Raw genomic sequence first — 12,969 nt, 5'->3', positions numbered from 1 at the left:
TCATTCATTCATTCATTCATTCATTCATTCCTTCTCTCTCTCTCTCTCTGCCCCACCTCTGCTTGCAGGAGCTCTCTCTCTCTCTCTCAAAATAGATGGATAAATTAAAATTAAATTGGAGCGCCTGGGTGGCTCAGTCGATTGAGCGTCCAACTTTGGCTCAGGTCATGATCTCACAGTCATGAGTTCGAGTCCCACGTCGGGCTCTGTGCTGACAGCTCAGAGCCTGGAGGCTGCTTTGGATTCTATCTCCCTCTCTCTGACCCTCCCCCATTCATGCTCTGTCTCTCTCTGTCTCAAAAATAAGTCATACAGAGAAAGACAGATACCATATGTTTTCACTCTTATGTGGATCCTGAGAAACTTAACAGAAGACCATGGGGGAGGGGAAGGAAAAAAAAAGTTAGAGAGGGAGGGAGCCAAACCATAAGAGACTCTTAAAAACTGAACAGGGGCGCCTGGGTGGCTCAGTCAGCTGAGCGTCTGACTTTAGCTCAGGTCATGATCTCACAGTTCGTGGGTTCAAGCCCCGCATCAGGCTCTCTGCTGACAGCTCAGAGCCTGGAGCCTGCTTCGGATTCTGTGTCTCCCTCTCTCTCTACCCCTCCCCCACTCATGCTCTGTCTCTAAAAAATGAATAAACCCTAAAAAAAATTTTTTTTAATTAAAAAAAAAAATGAGAATAAACTGAGGGTTGATGGGGGGTGGGAGGGAGGGGTGGGTGGGTGATGGGCATTGAGGAGGGCACCTGTTGGGATGAGCACTGGGTGTTGTATGGCAACCAATTTGACAATAAATTTCATATTAAAAAAATAAAAAAAACTTAAAATTAGATTAAAATAAATTTAATTTAATTTAAAAAACAATAAAAACTTAATAAAACAATATTTTATTTAATTTAAATTTAAAAAACAATAAAAACTTAATAAAAACAAAGCTACAAAGTAATCAAGACAGTATGGTACTGGCATAAGGATAGACATATTTAACAATGGAACTGGTCGAAGGATAGACATACAGATTAATGGGGTACAGTTGAGAGTCCAAAACTAAACCCTTACATTTAAAATCAATTGATTTCCACTAACATGCCAAGACCATGCAATTCAATGGGGGAAAATAATAGTCTTTAACAACGGTGCTGGGACAAGTGTACACCTGCATGCAAATGAATGAAATTGGATCCCTTATTCATACCATACAAGAATATTAACGGAAAATGGATAAACAGACCTCAATGTAAGAGCTAAAACTATAAAACCCTTAGGAGAAAATACTGGAGTAAAAATCCTTGTGAACCCATGTTAGGCAATAGTTTCTTAAAAATGACACCAAAAGCACAGCAGCAAAAGAAAAAAATTAATAAATTGGACATTATCAAAATTAAAACCTTTTAAAAATATTTATTTTGAGAGGGAGAGAGCATGAACAGGGGAGGGGTAAAGAAAGAGAGGGAGAGAGAATCCAAAGTAGGCTCTGCGCTGACAGCAGAAGGCCTGAAGCAGGGCTTGATCCCATGAACCAAGATCATGACCTGAGCCAAAATCAAGAGTTGGATGCTTTACCAGCTGAGCCACCCAGGTGCCCCCAAATTAAAACTTTTATGCTACAAAGGACACCATTAAGAAAGTGAAATAACTCACAGAATTGGGGTCACAGATATATAAGGGACTCTTATCCAGATTATATAAATAACTTACTACTCAACAATAAAAAGATAGATAGCTTGGGTGGCCTGGGTGGCTCAGTCAGTTGGGCATCAGACTTTGGCTCAGGTCATGATCTCATGGCTTGTGGGTTCAAGCCCCATATCGGGCTCTGTGCTGACAGCTCAGAGCATGGAGCCTGCTTTGAATTCTGTGTTTCCATCTCTCTTTGCCCCCTACCCTACGCATGCTCTGTCTCTCTCTCTCTCTCTCTCTCAAAAATAAATATTTAAAAAATTTTAAAAATATTAATAGCTCAATTAAAAAATAGGCAAAGAATATGCACAGACATTTCCCCAAAACAGATATACAATTAGCCAGTAAGCACATAAAAAGATGCTTAACATCATCAGTCTTTAGGGAAATACAAATAAAAATCACAATTGAGGGGCACCTGGGTGGCTCAGTCAGATAAGCATCCGATTTTGGCTCAGGTCATGATCTCATAGCTTGTGAGTTCAAGCAATGTGTCAGGCTCTGTGCTGACAGCTCAGAGCCTGGAGGCTGCTTCAGATTCTGTGTCTCCTTCTCTCTCTGCCCCTCCCTGGTTTGTGCTCTGTCTCTGTCTCAAAAATAAATAAAGATTAAAAAAATTTTCTTTAATCACAATTGAAATGCCACTTCATTGGGATGGATTTAATAAAAAAGACAGATAATAACAAGTATTGGAGAAAATGTGGGAAAAATTGGAACCCTTGTATGTGGGAATGTAAAATGATGCAGTCATTTTGGAAAACAGTCTGGCAGTTCCTCAAAATGTTAAACATAGAGTTAGCATAGGACTCAGAAATTCTATTCCTAGGTATATAAGAGAACTGAAAACAAATGTCCACACAAAAACATGTACACAGTTGTTCATAGCAGCATTATTCATAATTGCCCAAAGTGGAAACAACTGAAACATCTATTCACTGATGGATCAATAAACAAAATATAGAATCCATGCAATGGAATATTCTTTCACCACAAAAACAATAAAGTACTGATTGCAACATGGATGAACCTTTAAATAGTATGGTAAGTGAAAAAGAAAATAATAAAAAAAATTATATGATTCGATTTACATGCAATGTCCAGAAAAGTCCAAACTATAGAGACAGAAAGTACACTAATGGTTTTTGGAGGCTGGAGGAGAGGAAGATTAGAGGGAAATGGGAGTGATTAGTTATATATACGTTATATCTATATGGGGCTTTTTTGCGACTCTAAAATTGATTTTGGTGATGACTGCACAATTCTGAATATATTAAAACTCACTGTACACTTTACATGGGTGTAGTGTATGGTATGTGAATTACATCTTAATAAAACTGTTGCTTAAAATAAAAGCAGTAATGAGTAAAACTGCTGGCACCATGTCATGGATGAAGGTGGGGCACCAAACTATACTACTGGCCATTATATTCTTTACCACAATGCACTTGGGGCAAAATAAATACCATCTCACTTAAGGATGCTCTTTGGTTTGGTTTTGTTGTCAAAGGATCCTTTATTAAAATATTTTCTTTTGCAGTGCTTAACTAGCTGGGCATTCCACTGCACCACTATTGATGTTATCTATGATGTCATGAGGGTGGCGGCCATCAACATTGCAGCCCACAGACTGGGCAGTGGCCAGAATCTCTTTAATGATTCCAGAGAGTTCCCTGGCTAACAATCGGATCGGTGCCGCATCTGTTGGGCAATGTTGACAGTCTCATCAAAAGTGATATTTCCACTGTTCTTAATGTTTTTCTGCTTCTTTCTGTCTGTTGGTGGTTCCTTGAGGGCTTTGATAATCACGGCAGAGGCAGAAGGTACCACTTCAATCTGGGCCTGTCTGTTCTGAGTGGTCAGTTTCACTGTAATCCTCAGACCCTTCCAATCACCAGTTGGCAATGTCATCACCAACCTTTTTTGGAGACAGACCCAGCGGGCTGACTTTCGGGGCCAGGGAAGACTTGGCACCGACTTTGTCACTGGTGCACCTCAGGTATATGACTTTGGTCTCTTTGGGGTAGAACTTACGCAGCATGGTGGAGGCGGTTGGTGTCGGATGAACCCGGATTCGGGACCACCGAAGACTGTTGCACCGTCGCCTCCTCCGAGCCGAAAGCCAAAAAAAGCTCACTTAAGGATGCTTTTGATGATGGGGCGCCTGCATGGCTCAGTTGGTTGGACTACTAACTTGATTTTAGCTCAGGTCATCCATGATCTCACAGTTTGTGGGCTCCAGCCCCATGTTGGGCTTTGCTATTGACAGCACAGGGAACCTACTTGGAATTCTCTCTCTCCTCTCTCTGTCCCTCCCCCCATTCGCACTCACGTTTTCTCTCTCTCTCTTTCAAAATATCAATAAATGAAATAAACATTAAAAAATTAAAAAAAAAGAATTCTCTTGATGAAGCAGAAGGCATTATAGTTTTTGTTCATTAAAATGTTTATGTTAACATGCATTGGGTTTATTATTCTTTTTATTTACTTATAGGAGAACACGAGTGCATTTGCACGTGTGTGGGGGCAGAGGTGCAGCAGAGGGAGAGAATCTTAAGCAGACTCCAAGCCCAGCGCGGAGCCCCACGCGGGATTCAATCTCCTCAATCTCACTACGGTGAGATCATGACCTGAGCTGAAATCAAGAGTCAGTCGTTTAACCCACGGAGCCATCCAGATGCCCCTATTATTGTTATTTTTAAATAAATGAAACAAATTTTAAAGGCTATAGAAATCATAAAAACCTGTAATGCAACATAACATACTGCATCCTTCTGAAGTGACTACAGTTTGCTTGTGTAGTTTGTAGAAGTTAAAAACTCTTATCCTGCATTGACAACAGTCAAAAATCCTCTTCTGCTTTTCTCAAGAGGGAAAAATATACACAAAAATATTTGGGTGGCAGTGTTAGGAACGTAATTTATCTTATTCTTAAAAATAAAGTTCTTTCTAAAATATACTGCTTAAGGTCTTAATTTTCAAAATCTGTTCCACTGTATCTTGAATTGTATAATATGTTGCAAGATGGCCTAAAATGCTAGTTCTAGATGTCACAGTTAATCCAAGTTTTTAAATTATTCTTCCAAATTATCTAGGTCATAAATCTATTCATTCAAATATTTATTGTACTCATTTTTATATCACAAAGGCCCAGATATTACCAGCTAATAAAATACAATATTTGAATAAATGTTCCCATGAAATCATTTGCTGTAATCTTGCTACAACACAAAAGATATTTGCTAACTGGCTCCAAGGGAGAGTAAAAAATTAGTTGAATAATTTATTTCAAATATAAGAGCTGTTCAGTATTAAAGTACTTTTAAAATTAAATTTTAGTTTACTCCATTATTCAGAAACACATTAGTTGTAAATGGTTCCATTTCAGGAAATTTTCTTGGCTCTTTCTCTCCCTGGGTAGTCACTGAAAAGACTTTTAGGAAAATGAAAGTTTTCAGAAAAAAAGTTTAAAAAGTAATGAATATTGCCACACAGTCGCTTCTGTGTTCCAGTATCCATATATAAACTAAATAAAACAAAACCAAGAGGTTTAAAATTGAAAACTTTCCAAATTAAAGACTTCTTTCCATTTTCATTTCCCAAGCTTGAGTTCCAAGTTCTTATCCAATCTCCTTCAAGTTTTGGCTCTCTCAACATTCTGTTGGGTACAGCATCTAATAAAATTCCAGGCCACAGTCACTGAATAAATGAGCAAAGCTAAACAAATGGCATTCCTTATCAAATAAACACTAACATGATTGAGCATACAGCATTTCAGTCAACATCTGCTCTATAATCATATTTCCTATGTTATAAATATAGATGAACAATTCATTTTTATGGATTTACTGCCTCATGCTGCCTCTCAACTATTTTTCAATTTTAGTTAGAGGAACCTCAACAAGAAAGTATATACTAAATGCAGGGAAACCTTGATTATCTATAACCTGTCAGGCATGAATTATCCAAGTTGTCCACCTCGTTAAAGTCTTATGACCTTATAAATAAACCATTTTTAATTTAATTTGATGGGTAGGAATCTAAACACAATACTCACTGCTTATTTTCATAAATAGAATATGTGGATGATCAGAAATTAATCATTTTTTTATGAATTTGGGTCATTATTATGAACATCAATTACCATATTATGTTATAACACACCAATGCCCTCAAGGCCTATTTAAGCAATATAGAGCTATTAGTCCCACACTGCTGTGAGTCCTTGGCCTGTTTTTTGGTTTTGCTGTCTCCTTCCTTACAGTCAGCTGTCCCTCCCACCTATCTTCTATGAGCCTTTCTAACATTTCTAAATTGCCTCTCCATAGCTGTTGGCTGGAAAATCTGATAATCATGATTTAAGCAAAATGATGAGTAAATAAATTATGAGTGAGGATTTGAGGAGCTTACCCTATAAAGTGCATGAGCTTAAGTGCATGGATTTTGTGACACATACTTTATCTGCACAAAGCCTTTTTTCTTCATCCTAGTTCTTTGGTGAAGTCACTGGACCACTGAATTCCAGCTGTATGCCATATTTGATAAAACCTCCCTTTTACCATTGGAACAATTTACGATCTGGCACAAAGTCCTTAGGCAGTTAAAACAAGGTTTGATTAAGATAACTCTACTCCTTCTGCAACTGAAGATAAAAAAAAAGTATAGTCTTTCTAAACCTGAACACTTAGGATACCTAAGAGATAAATTGCATTGTGATTTAATGCTTTGGAAGCATGACTAAGAAATCTGAAATTTCATATAAAACTAAGCATATAAATGAGAGAACAAATTCAATTCAATCAGCAAATGTTTATTCAGCATCTAGCATATTCATGGCATTATAGTAGACACTACAGGGGATATAAAATGAGTAATACACAGTCAGTCCATGCTTTAAGAACTTAATATCTAGTAGGCAAGATTAGATACAAATGACTAAGATAAAAGGCAAAGAAAGGTAAGGGATGTAAGAAATACATAAACAAGATATAATGGGAGTTCAAAGAAAGAAAGAGATTTAGTTTTGGGAGAAGGATCAGAAAGTAACAAAGAGTTCCATGGAATAAATGGCATTCATGATGAGCCTTACAGGTTGGATGGGTTTTTAAGAGAACAGGAGGAAGAGGCAACAGTAGTCAGCATCTCAAACTGAGGAAAATGCAGTCATTCATTCCACAAATATTTACTGAGCGTTTCTTATGTGTCACTACTGTAGTTACTGGGGATAGATACAACAGTGAACACAACAAAAATTCCCACCTTTATGGAGCTGATATTAAGGTGGTGAGGGTGATGAGATCGTGGGAGAGGAGAATGAGAATAACCAAAAATAGTAACTAATAACAGCAGTAACAGTTAACACATTAGAGCACTTGTAGTAGGCACTGTTTAAGTGCTTTACATATAAAATCTTTTCATCCTTGGGGCACCTGGGTAACTCCGTCGGTTGAGCTTCTGACTTCATCTCAGGTCATGATTTCATGGTTTGTGCGTTTGAGTCCCGCATCAGGCTCTGTGCTGACAGCTCAGAGCCTGGAGCCTGCTCTCTGCACCCTCCCTCTCTCTCTGCACCCCGCCCCCCCATCCCCGCTCCTGCTCTATCAAAAATGAGTGAAAGTTAAAAAAAAATTAAAATCTTTTTCATCCTCAAAACATCTCTATGACGTAGATTACTATTACCCCCCCCCCGCCATTTTCAGATAGAAAACTAAGACACAGAGGTGAAATAAACTGCCCAAAAGCACACAATGAGAAATGGAATCACAATTCAAACCTGGGGTGTCCATGCTGTAGACTGTGATCTTACCCATTATCATATACCATATAAACATGATCTATAACATGTTAAGCACTATATTCAAGGAGCAGTAAGCCAATTTACTTGGAATATATAAGGGAATAGTAAAGGAAAGAGCTGATGAAATAGGTCATGCTTATACTATGGAAGGTCTTGAATATAAGACAGAAGAGTCTGTCTGCTGAATTAAATGCAATTGGAAGTCACTGAAGATGATCATATGATTAATGCCTCACTTTATAGAGGATGAACTGGAGTGAGGAGAAAGGCTAGGAGAGGAGATCAGATTTACCACTGAATATTTTTATTAAGATTACTGACATAGCCCTGGTGAAAAGTAATCAAGGAAAATAACATAATGTAACCTAACAGGTAACATGACATAATAATTTATGACATAACAATTTATGGGAGTTCCAAGAAACTAGAGATAAAATGTGTGCGCACACATGTGCACACACACACACACACACTATTGAAAACCACATTCTCTTCCAGTTCAGGCCAAAACCTTGGAGGCATTTTTCATTCCTCTTTTTCCTCTCATATCCCATATCCAATCAAAAGCAAATCCAGAATCCAACAATTTTTCACCACTTTCACTACCACTACCCTCATCCAAGCCATCATCAACTCTCACCTGGCTTAATGTAGTATCCCTTTACTTAGTCCCTGTTTCTATCCTTGCCCTACTACAGTCTAGTCTCAAGCCAATAGCCAGAGCTTTCCTAATAAAAAAGTCAAATCAGGTTGCTCCTTTTCTGAAAACTATCCAATGGCTACCCATTTCACTCATGGTAAAAAGCCAAAGTCTTGGGGCACCTGGGTGGCTCAGCTGGTTAAGCATCTGACTTTGGCTCATGTCATGATCTCACAGTTTGTGAGTTTGAGCCCTACATTGGGCTCTGTGCTGACAGTTCAGAGCCTGAAGCCTGCTTCAGATTCTGTGTCTCATTCTCTCTCTGCTCCTTGCCTGCTTGTGCTCTGTCTCTCTGTCTCTCAAAAATAAACAAAAATGTAAAAAACAAACAAACAAAAAAAAAACCCCAAGTCCTTACAATGGCCTACAAAGCCCTACATGGTCTGGCCTCTCCATTTACCTCTTTGACCATACCTCCTACTACTCTTTGTTTTATTCACTCAGCTTCATCACACTGCCACTTTGCTATTTCTGGAACACATGTTCTCTTCCATCTCAAGGCCTTCCACTTGCTGGGCCTTCTGCCTGGAATGCTCCACTTTTGCCCTCCCATATCTGTCTGGCCCTTTCCTGACCTCCTTCAAATCTCTGCTTAAATGTCAATTAGCTCTCTTGGAGTATACCATTTCAAATTGTGCACATATACACATTCTGTCCCAATCTTCCCTATCCAACTTCCCTAATTTTTCCCTATAAAACTTTCATTATGTGACATTCTATTTTACTTATCTGCTTGTGTGTCTTCCTCCATTAGAATATCAGCTAAAAGATGGCCAAGATTTTTGTCTGGTGTGTTCACTGCCATATCCTTAGTGCTTTGAATGGTGCCTGGCATGTGACAGTCCTCAATAAGTATTGAATAAATGAATGAATGAACAAATGAATAAATTAATGAATTCAGGAAAAACTAAGTGAAAGAAACATGGACACTGCAAAATTAGAATTTATATAACAGGGCAAAACAACTGATGTGATAGATTGAGCAAGGAAGGAAAAATGATCAAAATGTCTCCATGGTGTCCAGACTCCAGGGATAGCAGTAGCATTATCAGAGATAAAATACAGGAAACTGATTGGAGAGGGAAAATTAATTCATTGTTAGACATGATGACATATGATATGGGAGCATTAATGAGAGATCAAGCAATGCAAGTCTAGACCTTAAGAAAGAGGTCAAAACTAAAGATATAGAGATAATAGTGTTGAAGCAGATAGAATTGAACTTTGGGAAAGGCTACATTTAGGAAGTTCAATGAAAAAAAAAATCAGGGAAGTAGAAAGAGAGCCAAAACAATGTCATATCATCAAGACAAGAGAGAAGAGACTTTCAAGAAAGTGATAGTAAATCAGTATTAAATATTGCAAGAAAAGTCAAGAGGGTTGATTTGGTAATTAGGAAGCCATTCGTGACCTTTGAGAAGAGGTGTTTCATTGAAGTGGCAAGGGTAGAAGCCAAATTCTAAGGCATTTAAAAATGAAAGGTACAATTCTTTTAGTAGGCTTAATAGCGTAAAAATGTTCATAGTCTTTGCCTAATAACCCCACTCTTTGGAATTTATCTCAAAAAATGGTTCAACAAAAGAATGACAGCAAACAAATACATGAGCACAGGAAGACATACATTTCATTGTTACCAGTCATAATAAAAAATTATAAACTATTAGAAATATCCAACTATAGGAAAATAGTCTAGTAATTGATGATATGCTAAAATAATAAAATAATTGTTAAATATAAAGAATATGAAGAAACAGGAAATGTTTGATATGTTAGGTAGAAAAATCAAAATGTAAATTTAAAACATATACCATTTATTTATTTGACATTCAATTATGGAGCACTCCCTAATATTACAGGCACATACTACATTATACAGTGGCAGATAAAACAGGCCTTTTATCCTCATAAGACTTAATAGTCTGATCAAAACTGTGAAAAGATATATACATACATGCAAACAGAGAAAAGTATACCCTCAAATGACAAAAGTTGTATGTTACGAAGGTAGGATTACTCTCCAATATATTTCCCAACAATATTTTTTCAAGAAAAACATATTTCAAGAAAAATAGCGATCTCCAACAAATAAACAGGAAAGTAAATATTTATAGCAATGAAAGGAAGAAGAGAGTTGAGAGGGTGGCTTTAGGAGAAGCAGGTTTTGAGGAAATGTTTTTTTTTAGAAAAGGAAACTTGAGGGGCGCCTGGATGGCGCAGTTGGTTGAGCGTCCGACTTCAGCCAGGTCACGATCTCGCGGTCCGTGAGTTCAAGCCCCGCGTCAGGCTCTGGGCTGATGGCTCAGAGCCTGGAGCCTGTTTCCGATTCTGTGTCTCCCTCTCTCTCTGCCCCTCCCCCATTCATGCTCTGTCTCTCTCTGTCCCAAAAATAAATAAACGTTGAAAAAAAAAATTTAAAAAGAAAAGGAAACTTGAGCATGTGCCAAGACAAAGGAGATAGGAGAGAAGCAGAGATTGAAAATCCACACATCTTTCTTACTGCTGTCGCTAATTTAACATATCCATTCCGAGAGCTCTTCAAATTCCTTGGAGAATAGAGGTTGAATAGCCTAGAATACCCATCCTAGACCTGACATTTAAATGTGTCTCTTGTGAACGCTAATAAAGATCCCATCCTCCACCAAAAAAAAAAAAGCTTGATTCAATAATAAATTTCATAGTAAAACTACTAAACATAGAGAAAATAGTTACTGAACATTATTAGCTCCCATGAATTGCCTCAGAGTATAGAATGTATTCAACCTTACTTCACAAACTGACTCTAAATGATTTTTTTAATAGATTAAAAATTTGCTGGGTGTCAGGTGTATTTTTATTACCATTTAAAAGGAAGATAACTTAAGGAAAGTGTGGTATAGCACATCTAATGCACCGAGACTTCTCAGTTCCTTAACCTCTTCATCTCCAATGACTTTCTCTTCCATTCCATGTCAGCCACCCACACCCCACACCCACCTTGGAAATTATCATCACCCTTTACCACTCCAAAATCACTAATTCAAACATGACACTCTCTGACCACAACCTTCAAGGTTGCACCCCAATGTTTATAGCAGCACTATCAACAATAGCCAATGTATGGAAAGAGCCCAAATGTCCATCGATGGATGAATGGATAAAGAAGATGTGGTACATACATACAATGGAGTATTACTCGGCAATCAAAAAGAATGAAATCTTGCCATTTGCAACTACGTGGATGGAACTGGAGGGTATTATGCTAAGTGAGATCAGTCAGAGAAAGACAAAAATCATATGACTTCACTCATGTGAGGACTTTAAGAGACAAAACAGATGAACGTAAGGGAAGGGAAACAAAAATAATATAAAAACAGGGAAGGGGACAAAACAGAAGAGACTCATAAATATGGAGAACAAACTGAGGATTGCTGGAGGGGTTGTGGGTGGGGGGATGGGCTAAATGGGTAAGGGGCATTAAGGAATCTACTCCCGAAATTATTGTTGCACTATATGCTAACTAATTTGGATGTAAATTTTTAAAAAATAAAAAAATTTTTAAAAAGACTAGTCATTAAGGGCATCTGGGTGGCTCAGTCGTTGAGGGTTCAACTTCAGCTCAGGTCATGATCTCGCGGTTTGTGAGTTGAAACCCTGCATTGGGCTCTCTGCTGTCATCGCGGAGTCTGCTTCAGACTCTGCTTCAGATCCTCTGTCCCCCTTTCTCTGCCCCTGTCCCACTCGTGCTCTCTCTCAAAAATAAATAAAACACTTAAAAAAAAGGCAAGTGATTAATGAATGACCTAGCAATTCTTATTGCTTCCCAATCAACCATGAAGAACTCTGATGGCTGTCAAAAAACTGTCACCTCCTAAAATACAATTTAAGAGCATGTGTTTCTTGCAAGCCCTGAGACTATTCAAAGCTACAGATTGGGGCAGGTGAGTAGAGAAATGTGGAGTTAGTCCCAACTTATTAAAAGGTTTTTCAAATTTCAAGACAGTCTTTACTTTTAAAATGTTTTTCAATGGAGGGTCGCCTGGGTGGCTCAATCGGTTAAGCATCTGACTTCGGCTCAGGTCATGATCTTGTGGTCTGTGGGTTTGAACCCCACATCGGGCTCTGTGCTGACAGCTCAGCCTGGAGCCTGCTTCAGGTTCTGTGTCTCCCTCTGTCTGTCTCTCCCTCAAAAATAAATAAATATTAAAAAAATTTTTCTGTTTTTCAATGAAGAAACACCTTGGAAACATTATTAAATATATTACCTGTACAAATTTTGTGGTCAATAGAATGATCCTGAATGTATCAGCCCTTAAGAAAAAAGGGTGGAAAAAAGAAAATTGGTGCTGACATATCCATGCCTAGGGTTCTTACCTCAGCCATGCATTAGAAATCACCTAGGGAATTTTTAAAAACACATATTCCTTTTCCCACTCCACCCCCAGGCCTATTCATACTCTTGGGGTTCAGGCCCAGGAATCTGCATCTTTAAAACTCCTCAGATTTTTCTGATGTACTATCAGGTTTGAAAACCAAAGTTAAATCATTTAGACTGTTCACTACTCACAACCCCACAAAAATTTCTCTATTACAGGATACCAAAAGAAATTATTGATTTGTTGCTAAAAATAGATTTCTTGAGGCTAACAGTAAAGTAAATACAATTTACTATACAGTAGGGGCACCTGGGTGGCTCAGTGGGTTGAGCGTCTGAGTTCAGCTCAGGTCATGATCTCACGGCTTTTGAGTTTGAGTGCCACATTGGGCTCTGTGCTGACAGCTGGGAGCCTGGAGCCTGTTTGGGATTCTGTGTCTCC

At 38.2% G+C, this 12,969-nt stretch overlaps 1 protein-coding gene and 1 pseudogene across 6 annotated transcripts in view; both read right to left on the bottom strand.

The window, feature by feature from the left end:
- The window catches only part of EDA (ectodysplasin A), a 412,220-nt gene that overhangs the window by 347,459 nt on the left and 51,792 nt on the right, over positions 1–12,969 (bottom strand). The gene's annotated exons all lie outside the window — the stretch shown is intronic.
- Positions 900–7,217, bottom strand: LOC128311609 (60S ribosomal protein L12-like; annotated as a pseudogene).

This window comes from Acinonyx jubatus, chromosome X (assembly GCF_027475565.1).
Source record: "Acinonyx jubatus isolate Ajub_Pintada_27869175 chromosome X, VMU_Ajub_asm_v1.0, whole genome shotgun sequence".
NCBI lineage: Eukaryota > Metazoa > Chordata > Mammalia > Carnivora > Felidae > Acinonyx > Acinonyx jubatus.
Note: the sequence above shows the minus strand (reverse complement) of the source record. Positions and strands in the feature narration are given on the sequence as shown.